Here is a 10,520-nt window from a genome sequence, read left to right as displayed (position 1 = left end):
CTTCAAGCTCACCTACGGGTTCTCTGGCCACCAGTTGCACATGAACAGAGGATTTGGCCTGTGGCTGGGTCCCCCACAACAGACTGAAGTAGTTGTCTGCCCCCACTATGGCCAGCCATTCCTTTTTGAGGCCTCATGCCTTCCTTTGTTTCAGCCTGTGTCCTGTGCCTACCACCCTGCTATGACTGACTAGAGAGAGGAGGGCTGACTGTAAATGTCCCTTACCCCTTAAGGCCTACAGGGAGCTGAGAGGTACCTGTAACACACAGGAAAAGGCATGGTATGTAACAGATTCCAGCCTTCTAACTTAGGGGCAAGTAAATAAATCAGGTTCTTGTCCTCTCTTGTCCTTTTCAGCTGTACCGATGAAATCTACCTTATTTTGTTCCCTTTAAATATACTTAGGAAATGCTTCTGGAGTGTGGGGACTTTGTTGTGGGTTTTTTGCTTTTTTTTTTTTTAACAATGTTCTTTAGTATTCTTTAAATCTGCTGAACCCAAAGAAAAGATCTACCTGTCTGCTTTGAAATGAAAGTGAGATTTCAACTGAATCCTGAATTGGGTTTTGCGGAATCTCAGCAAAGGGAAGTTTTTCTAGTGTTGCTACCCACCACCATTTCTCTTTATTTGGGCAGAAATCATGTATTTCAGATAATTAATTCCATAAAGGGCTTAGCAACTTTTATACAAGTTGCTATACAAAATAAATGTGTCATGCTGCTTCTTCAGCTGTGCAGTACTATGCTTTTTCCCTTTCTAAATAGCAACCACTCCAAAAGGGAAGGAAGGAGTTCTTTTGTAGTCATGTCCCTCTGGCCTCTCTCTCTCTCTTCTTCCAAACAAGATTTTTTGCTGCAGAAGAGCTGAAAAGTGGCACCTTGTGCATTTCTGCCATTGCACGATTACTTAAACTTTGGATGCAAGCTGCTGGAGTGAGGTAAGCAGCTGAGAGCATGATCATGCACAGCTCAGATTGGCTGTACGAGCAGTTTCATCAGATAGGACCTCTGAAGTGACATCCACTCTCAGGAAAAAATTTGCACCCTGTGCTGGAGACTCCAGCTGATGCTATATACAAGCAGGCTGTAATTCAGAGTGACATTTATACTTGTGCTGGCTCAGCTCACACTTGTGTTTCTTGACAAAGCATTGCCTCTGATTCTCAGGACATTATGCACACAAATTTTCTCTTTAGTGGCCTGTAACTTGAGAATGATCTTTCCCATCTATTCAGGAAGTAGTAAAAGCAATACCAAGCACAGAAATCAATCAGGTTTTATGGACAAATGTAGACACGTGATTTTGTCACTGAATTTTGTCAGAGACAAAAATTATCTGGATATGTCACTGTGTGTTGGGGAAGATGGAGTCTGGATTTTGAGGAAAGAAGAAGACTGGTTTCCAAGGTGATGGAAAAAATCTACACTGAATCCAACCTCAGTATCTTAACAAAAATAGTGTTTGTGTGTATCTCCAAACAGAGCAGAATCTGACCCACAAAAATGATCAATAGAAAAATATAAGGATAAGGAAATTGATTAATTTAAATATAAGTGAAACCAAGGTCCTGGAGGAAAAAGAAAAGCAAACTTTTGAGCTGAGAGATGACTTTAAAGTGTAACGTGCATGTCAAGTTGTGTGAAAACTCCCATCACTTTACAGTATATGATCCTGGAAGAGAGAATGTACACACCTTTATTCAGATGATTTCAGTGAATAGCAGGTTGCTGATGCACTGTGATCAGCAAATCAAAATATAAGACAGAATGATTCAAAACCCTAAAGGATTTGCCATAAGAATGGATAATGTCCCCATTTCAGAAAGTGCCTTATGTTTTTCTGGTTTTCTGGTTTTCTATCTTCTCTAGAATGCAGATGTCTATATCATTTTGAATTTCCTGCAAGTGTGTGTATTTCATGTTGGACTACACCATCCACCCATCTTGGCCCTGGTCAGATGGTACTGGCCCCTGTCAGATGGTGGGAAGGCATGTAGACCCTTCAAAAATGTGATGAAGACAGGAACTGTCTGGATCCTCACGTTTCAGGCAGGAAGAGAATGTTCCTGCTTGCACTTGTAACATTTTCCTGTGTGTTTCTTCAAAGCTAAGGATAGAAACAACCCCCTCAAGGAGTGTATGAAATGAGAATGCTAATCATGTTGCTGTTGAAAAAGCAAATCAACAGAGAGTTAAGGAAAGAGAGAAGTTGCATTTTGTAAAATCTGAAAAAGGCTTTGGTTTTGGCAGCTTAAGCAGAAAATAATTATTTGATTAACTTGCTGAAATAAGTGCAGGGCATCTACTATTCTTTCTCTGCTGCTTCCAGTGAATTTGAGGTTGCAGCATTGACATTCACATTATAAAGAATGCCTTTTTTTCCATAGAAGAGAGACAAATTTGGAGCAAATCAAAGGTATTTATGATCTCATAAAATGATCTCAAGTCTGCTTTGGAAAGGGAAACAGGGATGAATCTGAAATCATCTCCCTTTCTTGTGTGCCACTTCATGAGACAATTTAGGCCTGGCTTCATATGTGTGCCCTAGCTCCTCATCTATCTGTGTGTGCATCTGAGATCATGCCATAAAGCAGGGCCAAACTATACACTTGACCACTTACAAATCCTTCCTAAAATATCTCCTGGCCACTGTTCCAGCAGGAACAGGAAAAGATCAAAGCAGAGGAGAACAGAAGAGTGTAAGTGTTTTGCATTACAAGCACGCTCTGGACCAGAGACCAACTTTGTTTGTCATGGACATACTGGAGTCCACTAACATGATTCAGGGATTGGCACATCTGACACACCAGGAGCTGGGATTTTTTAGCTTTGAGAAGAGGTTTCAGAGTGGAGGTGATGTGTGTAAATGTGTATTACTATGTATAAATATCAGTTGGAAGGGAATAAAAAAGTGGAGCCAGACTATTCACTGTGGGACCTCGTGAAAGGAAAGGAGGGAACAGGTGCCAACTGAGATGCATGAAATACATTTAAATGTGAGAAAAACCCAATTTTTACTATTCATGTGTTAAACATTGGAACAGGTTGCCCAGGGAGCTTGTGGACTCTTTGTCTTTGGAGATGTTCAAAATCCTGCCTAGCACAGCCCCAAGCAACCTGCTTTAGTTGACCTTGTTCTGACTGGAAAGACTGGATCTCCAGAGGTCCACTGCAATTGAAACAATTCTCCTGTGATTCTATAAGACCCATTCAGGTACCTTAAAGAAAACCCTAATCAACTCTAAATTTACCTATTCAGTAGTGTACAGGAGCAGAGCACTTCACAAATTTCTGAACTATGACCCTTCTACACAGGTAGCTTGACTCAGACGAAACATTTCCTCATGTCTCAGAGGTTTAAACAGATGATGAGAGATAAACATGTAACAATATCTCAGAATCTGCCCCTGAGCCCATCTTCAGTGTATTCCTCCTTTGCCAGTCTTCTGTGTAACACCTTGACCTAGTTAGGAGTGAGGGGCTTCACTGCTGGGTCCAAGAGGTATCTGCACCAGGTCTGGGCAGGGCATGGGTGCTGATTCTCACTGAGGTTTGTGTACATCCCTAGAAGTCTCCTTTCCGTGGGGTACTGCAACAGGTCCTGCTGCTCTAAACCATGAAACAAGCATTGAGAAATCCTCTAAATCTTCTTGAGCAGCTGCTGGGGCAACATGGTAGGAAAAGAAATAGATTTAGCACAGTTTCTTTGTTGCTTTCAAAGATGTCTAGTTAAAGACCTTTGGTAAAGGTCTCTTTCCCTTGCTGATGTTTTCCCCTGAGTTTCCATAGCTTTTCAGGCAGGGCAGTATCTCCCCCACATGGCACAGGTAAAACCTTGCTCCTTGGCTCGAGTCTCTCCCCTGCCCCAGATGGGTGTCCTGCTTAAGCTCGAGCTGTTGTCTTTTGTCACGTTTCACCCACCTCTGAGCAGGGTGAAATGTGACAAAATGAGCAAGCCCATTAGCCGTGGAGAGCCCTCAGCAGGCAGTGAGACTGTGGCAGGCTTTCAGCAGGGTGTCAGATGCTTTTCACAGGGGAGAGACAGTCCCTGGAATGCAGCAGAGTACTCAGGCCTTGGGCAAGTTTAGACACATGTTGATGCATAATACAAGATGGAGCCTATCAGTTGATATCAGACTCTTCCAGTCACAGGGTTGTGTAGGCAGGTATGCCATGCAAAATAGGAGGTAATGTAACTACCAAATCAGAGGGATATGGAAAGGTTTCTTGTCATTCCTGGCTGACTGTTTCATTGTGAAGTCATTCTGTGGGCTATGGGTGTTTGAGTAGGGGGCAAGCACCACAAATAAAACTGTGACATTATTTTGGGAAAACAGAGGGAAGGCAAAGTGGAGGGAAAAAATAAAAGATGCCATCTACAGAAGCCACAATAAGGCAAAACATACATTCTCTAATAAGAATAACTTCAGTTTCTTCTGCATTTGTTCCATTTGTTGCCTGGGTCATACCTGAGCAGTTCAAAGTGTAGGACTGGAATCTAGGAGGTCTAGATTTTCTTCATACATTTCCAGTTGCTAGCTCATTGTATGTCCTGAAAATGTAAATATTTTTAAAGGGTAAAAAAACCCAAAGGTAAAATGAAATAGGAGCAACATTTACATGTAGAAAAAATTACTTGTGCTAACACAGGACTCTCCGGTTTCCTTCCCACCTGCCCGGAGCAAGTGGTGCCAGGAATTTGGTGCCCTAGGCAGGCTTCAGGCAAAGCAGGCCCTTCTCCCTGGGCGGCAGGAGGTCCTTCCTCATGGCAGTCCTCTTGTGACCAGGGGCAAAGGGCGCTGCAGCTGCAGGCTTTGGGTGGAGGAACAGACCAAGCCATCCCCAAAGCGAGGCATTAGAGTGCCTGGGAATACACTTAGCCTTAGAGGAAACCCAAGGACACCGTAGTCTGGGATGGGATAGCTCCAAGGGACCGATCTTCCTCTTGGAGGAGAAGGTGACAGCATAGGACAGGCGAGGAGCTTGGCTGTGTGGAGGAGAGCTGCAGAGCCTTGGAAGAGCTGCGGGGCTCATGGGCTGGGCACGGGGAGCAAGGAGGGCGGCGATGGGGAAAGCAGCGGCAGGAGATGTGAAGAAGCGTGTGTACGCCCGAGGTGCGGAGGAGGCTGAACTACGGGGAGAGGTTCAAGCGTCAAATCGGGCCTCGGGGGCTGAGCAGCGGGTCCGGCCGCACAGCCCCACTCGGTGCGGCTGCAACAGGGCCCGGCTCCGCGCGATTTGGGTGCCGGAGTCTCAGGTACCGTGAGGGCGGCCGCTGCCAGGGCAGGCGAGCCTCGCCCGGGGGCGGTGGCTCCGGCGGGGGAGGGACGGGCTGCGGGGCGGTGCCGGGCACAGGAAGCGGAAAGCGGCAGCAGCGACGGCGGCCGCCGCCGGGGAAGGTGGCGGGGAGCGGCGCGGCGGCGGAGGGTTGGGTCGGTGCCGGCAGCAGCATGGGACGGCCGCGGCAGGGAGGTGAGTCCGTCCATCCGCCCGTCTGTCTGTGCGGGGCCGGCCGCGGTGCGGGGGGGGCGATGCCGCTGCCCCCCACCACGCCCTCCCGCCGCCGGGACCCCGGTGCTGGGGCGGCGGGAGCGGCGGTGTGGCAGCCTCCGGCTCCCGCGCCTGGCCGCAGGCTCCGTGCCCGGCCGGGCGGTGCTGCTGAGGGCCCCGGCGGTGCCCGCTGCGGGGCCAGCCCGCCGCGTCCCGTTGCCCTGCCCGGCGCTTTCCGCGCTGCGCGCTGGTTCCCGTGCCTGGGCGATGGTGGAAGGCGGCCGGGGGCCTCCCTCCTGCCGGCCGGGGCTCAGCCTGCCCGCCGTGAGGCTGCGGGGGCGGCAGGTCCGCGGTCTCGGCATCCCGGGAGAAGGCGCTCGGTGCCGGCGAGGGCCGTGGGCGCAGGAGCGCTCTGGCTGCCGAGCCTCGCCCTGCAAGGAGCCCGTGCGCTGCTGGTACGAGAGGCTCCGCGCTGGTGTGAATGCTCTGCCGGTGGTGCCTTGCCTGCCCACGGCGTGTGAAACAAACTGCTCTGTGTTTGGGCTCATCCCGCTGGGCAGCACGGGAGGGGGAGCAGGAGTGACGGGAAGGAGAGCTGCTGCGAAATAACATAGGGGGTTTGGTTTTTTATTCAGAAGGTTGTCAAGGTGGTGAACTGATTCTCTTATGCCGAGGGTTGAACTCTTTGAATTGCAGAGCCGGTGAAAGCATAAGTGACTTGATGGCAGGGTTTTCGATCTGAGGAGGCAGCTGGGCGATTCTGTGGCTGTTTGAGCAGTGGGATTTTTTTGACCCTGAGTTTGTCAGTAATGAACTGCCCACTAGATCTATAAAGAGTTAAGAAATGGAGTCACGCTGGCTGGAAGTGCAAATTAGGATGTTATGAAGTATGTTCTCTGATACCATTGCCTGTGAGCCTGACTTCAAGGAGGAGAGTTGTGGAGAAGGGAGCTTCAGCAGTGCTTTGCCACCTTTGAAAAGCTTCGTTTTGACCATGCTTGGCTCTTTTCCCCCACTGGGGTTTGGCTATTTAGCTGGCCACAGCTACGAGGCCAGTGTTGGCTCAGTGATCACTACAGTTGTTAATTTTGAAAAATAAATGTGAATGGAGTCTTGTAGAAAACCTCCTTTAAAAATGTTCCCTATAGCTGAAATTTTGGAATAATCCCAGGCTGTACTGGAACCAGCCAGGCAAATATCTAACTGTTCCCAGCCACTGACCAGTAGCTCCAAGTAGTTGCTTCTGGCCTTTTGGTTTTGGTTAGCAGTGGCAGTTGTTCCTGGTGGCTGTTGTCTTATGGATATGTGCACCTGGAGAGGGCTTCCTGTCATTGTGAGACTGGGATACAGTACTAGGACAACACTACCAAATGATTGCAGTTGTACTAGCAGAACTGTGTGTTGTGTTGTTGTAGCCTGCCTTCCTTACACCCCCACCTCTTGCAACCAAAGCAAAGGATGGTGTCAGAAATGTGACTTTGCTGCTGCAGGGCTTGTGCTGCTTTGTGGGGAGCTGAGAGGCAGACCTGAGTGGAGAGCTGCGATGTCCAGTTCTGCTGGTGGGAAATAGTGAGCTCCTGTTTCTCGATGTCTGGTACTGTTGCTTGGAAGAAGAAAATGAACCCGTGTAAAAACAATCTTAATACTTCTTTTAATTCCTCATTAGCCTGTATGTCAGAATTTTCTGACTTGGGTCAAATTAAAAAACAATGGTTATTTCCTCTGGGGTCAACACCTTTGCCCTCTCTCCTTGCAAGGGCAGAATGGCATTGGACTTCTACAGAATTGAGCATGAGGGAGATGTAGAGAGACTCCATTCTGTGGAGTCCCAGAATGTGCTGTGTCCTGGGGATTTTCTCAGGGTCTGTAGACTTCTTTTTTGTTCTAAATTTAAATAGAAAATGCTGGCAGATATGAAGTGTCTTAAAGGAGGGAGTGCTCTTTCAGTAGATAAACCTTTTGCAGTTCATACCTTTTAATGCTAACTCAGTATCTGAGTGCTATGGCTAAAAGCAAGTACTGAAAATGAGGTACAGGTACTGCCTGTTGGGATAGGCAGAGTCAGTGTTGTCTTGTGAGACTCTTTTCCCCGTTTGTTTTATTTTAAATGTCAATGTGGAAAACTGTATTCCTGTGCACAGTCCCAGGTGCTCTGGTGTCCTGAGGTTGAGGCCACACTACCTTGTGCCCCGCTGCATGGCTCTGGGGTTAAGAGGAGCACTGGAAGATCTGGCAGCATGGAACAGACCCATGAATGAGGAAGCACAAGCTTTCACCAGTCTCACAGGATGGCACTGAGGTGTAGTTTGCATGATTGAGTCTCAAATGCTCATTCTGCTTCAGAAACCTGGTCAGCACAGATGTGGCTCTTGGAGTGGGCAAAGGACATCCTCCAGGGAAGTGCTTCATAGATGGGCCCTATGTAGAGAGCTTCCAGCTGTGTAATGGGGGGACAAGAGGCTGGGGGTCACTGCTTGGAAACTCCACTCACTTGAGTGGTGGTTTTGCCTGGGTATTTCTCTTGTCAGTTGCTGTGTTTTCGGACCTGCATGCTGCATGTTCTGATTAAACAGTGGATTGCTTCAGTGAACCAAGTGGCTTTTCCTTGTGAAATACCCATGTCATGGACTAATGATTTTCAGCTTTGGGGGTGGAAATTCCAGGGGATCTGTGAAATCTTTCTGAGGAGCCTCTGAGAAGCAAAAGAAAAGAGAACCTATTGCTAAAGGGCTTGAATTTGCTGACTACTAAATGGGGTTTTTTAGAATGAGGGGCTTGCAAATCAAGAGCCTCCACCACAGAGTAAAAGCCATGGTTTAGTTTCATATATATATATATATATATATATATATATATAATATATATATATGGCCAAAATTGACCTTATTTAATGACACGTAAAAATAAATACAAATATTTTAGAAAAACCTTGTTTCCCGAAGCTCATTGCCTGTTAAAACTTGGAAGTCTTGGCTCTGCAAGTAGATGAGCATGGATGAACTTATGTGCTTCCGGATCAAGTTGCTGGACTGGGGCCTGCTCAGGAAATTCAAAAGCAAGAGGTTCCTGTGGCATTGCTCATAGGTCTTACTATGTCTGCAGTTGAAGTTACGCAACTTCTCGTTTTCCTGAAGTGAATAATGGGAATGTGCTGCAGCAGTACTGTGCAGCCAGGCCAATGCCAGATTTGGAAAAGCTTCCTCACTGCTTAGCCCTCTTAATTGTTTTTACTTTTGAACCCTCAGCGCTTGAGGTTCGGTGTGTTTGATTTGCAAAGCTCTTCATTTCACTAAATGAAGGGAAAAGAAGATTTCTCAGTGCAATAGCTTGTGGGCATCCATTACCCTGTAGACAGCTGGTGCTGTTTAACAAGTGAGGCTGACGGTGTTTGGAGCTGAATTCTGCGCACATCCTCACGGACACTTGTGGCTGCTTTGCGCTCCAGATGGCACTTCCAAATACACACAACTTCATGAACTGACTGGTAAACCAACTCTAATTGATTGCAAGTTTTAAACAGAGCAAGATTCAAACTGTGCAAAGATTTCAAAGATGAGCTGCTCTGGAGTTATTTGCCTCAACTTCACAGGGGAAAATCCATTGGGAAAGCATGGGATGTAAAGGGAGCTGTTGTTTGCGTTTGCCCTCTTTGATTTAAAGATGCAACTTGCTCTTTTAAATTTCTCTTGGGCTGGGAGCCAAACTGCTCTCCCTTGAAGACGATCACAAAGCAAGCTTCATTGGAAATAGGATTGGGCTTCCAGTGTGGAAAATAGCAATTCAAAAGAACTCTTTTTGAGATTTATGAGCATATGAAAAGACGGAGTTACAATGAGTTGTGTAGCTGCGTAGAAACTGTAATTACAGTGATCTCTGCAGTATTCAGGGGTAGCTACATTTCTTCACTGTCATGCAGGGTGCGGCAGTCCTTGCCAGCACAGGGTCCCAAAATTTATTTCGGGGTGCCCTTACCATTGTTTTCCATCTAGTACTTGGCTTCTTTCTGTCATCAGTGAATAGGGGAAAGGCAAAGTGAGAGTGCTGGCCCTACTGGGAGCAAAGTTCTGGGTGTACAGTTTATACAACTGTCGTGGTGGAGCAGAGCACGCATTCCCATCTCCCCTCTAGCTGTTCCCTTGTGCTGCTATTCACCCTGATGCTGGTTTTGATGTTTGGAGCTGTGCTGTGAACTAGGTCACGGAAAGGATCCAAGACAAAAGCGTGGCAGGGGGGCGAAAAGGGATTTTTTGTTTTGTTTTCCAGCAGTGCTGTTTGCTTGCTGAGAATTGTGTTGACACAACCGAGAGTGGTGAACCGTGGTGCGGAGGTGGAAGCGACTACACCAGCCTTCTTGTCAACGCTGAAATACAGTGCAACTGTACCCTCAGGCCAGCAGAGCTTTGTTTCATGCAGGGCCAGAAGCTCTGCAAACAGACCATGCCTTCAGCAGAGTCCTGCAAGATGTAATGATCATTCGTGAAGCCATTTCAATTGGCTATGTTGTATTCTGAATTCAGGCTCCTTTGTGAAGGGATGAGGCCCCACATGATGGGGCTGCTGCTTTAAGCAGAACACTTGTTCTTACCCAGAGGGGTAGGGTAGTAATCATCATTAGCAGTGATTTAGTAGTGGAGGTGTGTGAAGACTGTGCTCAGTTTGGATATGGTTGAGTTATGAAGGACATGAGGACAGCTTGTCTTCTCTATGTCTCCTCAGGCTCCAGTAGTGGCCACTCTTGGGCTGATGGCTAATCCAGTGTTGACTTCTGTCTATGCCATTGGAAGAACTCCAAACCAGAGGTGTAGTTTAGCTTGTTAATTGTATTTTGGTCCCTTCCTTACCTCCTTCACAGTAGTTTCAGAAGCTTTTGTGGTGTAAGGCTGCCCTGCCTTCCTGCTGTGAAATAGAGCAGGAGGTGGGTAACTGCATTGGCATGGCTATGGGGAGTGTGTGTTTAGACTGTGCTCCTCCCTTCTTGACTGGGAGTGGTGTCTGTCTAGCAATCCAGCCTAGCCTCTGTTGGACAAATCT

General features: G+C 47.4%; 1 protein-coding gene across 2 annotated transcripts in view; it reads left to right on the top strand.

Annotated features, from left to right (window-relative positions):
* Positions 1 to 5,179: 5,179 nt before the first annotated feature.
* The window catches only part of VANGL1 (VANGL planar cell polarity protein 1), a 46,548-nt gene continuing 41,207 nt past the window's right edge, over positions 5,180 to 10,520 (top strand). The window contains exon 1 of one of the 2 annotated variants that reach the window (XM_071433294.1): positions 5,180 to 5,256. The gene's annotated coding sequence lies outside the window, so the exon portion shown is untranslated. Of the gene's footprint in view, positions 5,257 to 5,335; positions 5,472 to 10,520 lie in introns of those variants that run through there. The other variant, XM_071433293.1, reaches the window with a different exon arrangement.

This window comes from Agelaius tricolor, unplaced genomic scaffold, assembly GCF_023055355.1.
Source record: "Agelaius tricolor isolate 1412-34295 unplaced genomic scaffold, bAgeTri1.0.p SCAF_9, whole genome shotgun sequence".
Classification (NCBI taxonomy): domain Eukaryota; kingdom Metazoa; phylum Chordata; class Aves; order Passeriformes; family Icteridae; genus Agelaius; species Agelaius tricolor.
This window is presented reverse-complemented; position numbering and strand designations above follow the sequence as displayed.